Below are 4161 nucleotides of genomic sequence, written 5' to 3'. Positions count from 1 at the left end.
ACCTGGGGATCCCGCAGGCGAATGGGAACCATGAAGAGGCCGCTAGAAAAGCTGCAACCACCAAGTACCTGCAGAGGGTCAGGCAAGTCCTGAGGAGTCAGCTGAATGGTAAGAACAAGATCCGGGCCATCAACACGTACGCCCTGCCCGTGATCAGGTACCCTGCTGGGGTAATAGGCTGGCCAAAGGAGGAGATAGAAGCCACTGACATAAAGACAAGAAAGCTCCTTACCATGCATGGAGGGTTTCACCCCAAGTCCAGCACCCTGAGGCTGTACGCTAAGCGGAAGGAAGGGGGCCGGGGACTGGTGAGTGTCAGCACCACAGTCCAGGATGAGACAACGAACATCCAAGAATACATTGGGAAGATGGCCCCAACTGACCGAGTGCTCAGTGAATACCTCAGGCAGCAGAAACCCAAGAAAGAGGAGGGAGACGAGGAACCATCATGGAAGGACAGGCCCCTGCACGGTATGTACCACCGGCAGATAGAGGAGGTGGCTGATATCCAGAAATCCTACCAGTGGCTGGACAAAGCTGGACTGAAAGACAGCACAGAGGCACTAATCATGGCAGCACAAGAACAAGCTCTGAGCACAAGATCCATAGAGGCTGGGGTCTATCACACCAGGCAAGACCCCAGGTGCAGGCTGTGTAAAGATGCCCCAGAGACAATCCAGCACATAACAGCAGGGTGCAAGATGCTAGCAGGCAAGGCATACATGGAACGCCATAACCAAGTGGCCGGCATAGTGTACAGGAACATCTGTGCCGAGTATAACCTGGAAGTCCCGAGGTCAAAATGGGAGATGCCCCCAAGGGTGGTGGAGAATGACCGAGCTAAGATCCTGTGGGACTTCCAGATACAGACGGAAAAAATGGTGGTGGCTAACCAACCGGACATAGTGGTGGTAGACAAACAGAAGAAGACGGCCGTAGTGATCGATGTAGCGGTTCCGAATGACAGCAATATCAGGAAGAAGGAACACGAGAAGCTGGAGAAATACCAAGGGCTCAGAGAAGAGCTCGAGAGGATGTGGAGGGTGAAGGTAACGGTGGTCCCCGTGGTAATCGGAGCACTAGGTGCGGTGACTCCCAAGCTAGGCAAGTGGCTCCAGCAGATCCCGGGAATAACATCGGAGATCTCTGTCCAGAAGAGCGCAGTCCTGGGAACAGCTAAGATACTGCGCAGTCACTTGGTCATGTTCATAGGTCTGCCATATAATATAGGATGCTGTGTTGTACCAGGTATGTGTGTGTATATATAAAAAAAAAAAAAAACACCCAGCACGCCCCTGCGGGCGGTTTATCCTTCAAGCTCGGGTCCTCTACCAGAGGCCTGGGAGCTTGAGGGTCCTGCGCAGTATCTTAGCTGTTCCCAGGACTGCGCTCTTCTGGACAGAGATCTCCGATGTTATTCCCGGGATCTGCTGGAGCCACTCGCCTAGCTTGGGAGTCACCGCACCTAGTGCTCCGATTACCACGGGGACCACCGTTACCTTCACCCTCCACATCCTCTCGAGCTCTTCTCTGAGCCCTTGGTATTTCTCCAGCTTCTCGTGTTCCTTCTTCCTGATATTGCTGTCATTCGGAACCGCTACATCGATCACTACGGCCGTCTTCTTCTGTTTGTCTACCACCACTATGTCCGGTTGGTTAGCCACCACCATTTTGTCCGTCTGTATCTGGAAGTCCCACAGGATCTTAGCTCGGTCATTCTCCACCACCCTTGGGGGCATCTCCCATTTTGACCTCGGGACTTCCAGGTTATACTCGGCACAGATGTTCCTGTACACTATGCCGGCCACTTGGTTATGGCGTTCCATGTATGCCTTGCCTGCTAGCATCTTGCACCCTGCTGTTATGTGCTGGATTGTCTCTGGGGCATCTTTACACAGCCTGCACCTGGGGTCTTGCCTGGTGTGATAGACCCCAGCCTCTATGGATCTTGTGCTCAGAGCTTGTTCTTGTGCTGCCATGATTAGTGCCTCTGTGCTGTCTTTCAGTCCAGCTTTGTCCAGCCACTGGTAGGATTTCTGGATATCAGCCACCTCCTCTATCTGCCGGTGGTACATACCGTGCAGGGGCCTGTCCTTCCATGATGGTTCCTCGTCTCCCTCCTCTTTCTTGGGTTTCTGCTGCCTGAGGTATTCACTGAGCACTAGGTCAGTTGGGGCCATCTTCCCAATGTATTCTTGGATGTTCCTTGTCTCATCCTGGACTGTGGTGCTGACAACAGTTTATATATATACTATAGTATATAGTTATATATATTAGCTATATATATATCTATATATATATATATTTATAATATTAGTATATAAGTGTTGTGTATTTTGTTTGAGTGCAGCATCAAAGCTGATTTATTTTTTAGCTTATCTCCCGTCTCTCGTCTCCAAATCCTGCCTGCCACACAGCCATTCATGGCAATCAGTGCTTTTCTACAGTCAAAAGTCCACAAGTTTTTATAAGATCCACAACACCAGTAAGTGAAATTCATCCCAAACCATGACAGAGCCCCCAGCATGTTTTACAGATTTAGACACTCACCTCTCTCCTGATCTCCTCTGTACATACTTGAACCAGCAATTTCCAGTTTAGATTCACTACTCCATATCTGTTGCCTGTAATTTGACATACCTAAGCCTCCCCCCCCCCCATTTCCTGAGAATGGTTTCTTGACAGCCATCAAGACTGAGACTGTTTCTGATGAAGCTTCAGTGAACAGTAGATTATTCTCTCAGCTCGTGTATCAGGTCCTTGCTGGATTTTTACCCCCTATTTCTGAAAAGAAAAAAAAAAAGACTTTCAGATACAGTTCATCTGCTGTGGATAGTTTTTACACCGGCAACTTCTTTTGTCCTTCACTTGTCCAGTTTCTTCACATTTTCAGGACGCGCTACAGCCCATGCTGAAATATGTAGGTTTTTGGCTAGTAGCTCTTTCTGAATCACCTTGTTGTTGCAAAGATACTATTTCATGCTTGTCAAACCATGTTATCTTTATCATTTTTCATAGATGTACTAAAGAAATGAAACAAATCATGTTTTTTTTTGTGACAGGCTGCAATTACAATACAATTTAAACTTGCTTCTTCGGTAAGTTGTCTGTTATGTGTGGACACAACACTGGTTCATCTCTTGAGTTTGATGCTTTTTTATGCTTGAATGATTTATATGTCAGTGGTAAGGGGCTTCACAAACAACCAGAAAGTAAAATAAACATTCCTCTAAAAACTATAATTATAATTCATAACAAACCCCATGACTCTAAATTACCAACATTACCCTGTAATTATTCAGAACTGGTGTAACACTGATAGTATTGTTTACCTGTTCCTCGTGACAGTTAAAATGTAGATAATGATGACTGTCAGCTTTAAAGCAAAGGAGAAACAAATCATACTAATTTATATGTTAGTTACTTGCAAGGTATTTTAAAAAGACAGACGCTATAAATGATCTCATGATATGGCTCATAAATATTATCTAAGTATCCAAAAATAATATGATATAATTCAATTCAGTTTTATTTATATAGTACCAAATCACAACAGCAGTCACCCCAAAGCACTTAATATAGTCTGCACCCTTATAGGTAATGTGTAACTGCAATATAAGAAGCATCTTCTTGAAAGGTAAGCACTACCTTTCAAAATACCAACGTTATATTTTCTTGTGTCTTTTTCTTTTAAAAACTTGGTGATTAACTGACTGGAACCCCCCAAAACACCAAAAAACATAAGTAATAAGCTGTACTATCAGGGACTGCCATGATTTTTATTATGAGTGCACATAAGCGTAACATCGTAAAAAAGAAAACACTTGAATCTAATGCTGTTTCATCAGTGTGATGTTCATTCAGCAAACATCTCACTAAAATGCAGTTTAGGAACTGTTTGTTCACTTACACTGAATAACAAAACATTTCAATAAGCAATAATCTGCGAACACCAGGGACACTTGAGAACTTTGGAAGAACACTTCTGGTGCGCTGTTGTGTTGCAGTTGCTTTTGTTAAGAGCAACAAGCAGCTTTAATGGGGACAGTTTTGGTTTTACAGTGTGGCTAAAGCTGGTTTGAGGCTTTGTTTGCCTGACAGGGGCAACAGAGTCCTTTTCTTACCTCTCTCTCTCTCTCTCTCTCTCTCTCTCTCTCTCTC

The sequence above is a fragment of the Haplochromis burtoni genome, unplaced genomic scaffold, assembly GCF_018398535.1.
Source record: "Haplochromis burtoni strain Fernald_Lab_line unplaced genomic scaffold, NCSU_Asbu1 Contig_99, whole genome shotgun sequence".
Taxonomy (NCBI): Eukaryota; Metazoa; Chordata; class Actinopteri; order Cichliformes; family Cichlidae; genus Haplochromis; species Haplochromis burtoni.
Note: the sequence above shows the minus strand (reverse complement) of the source record.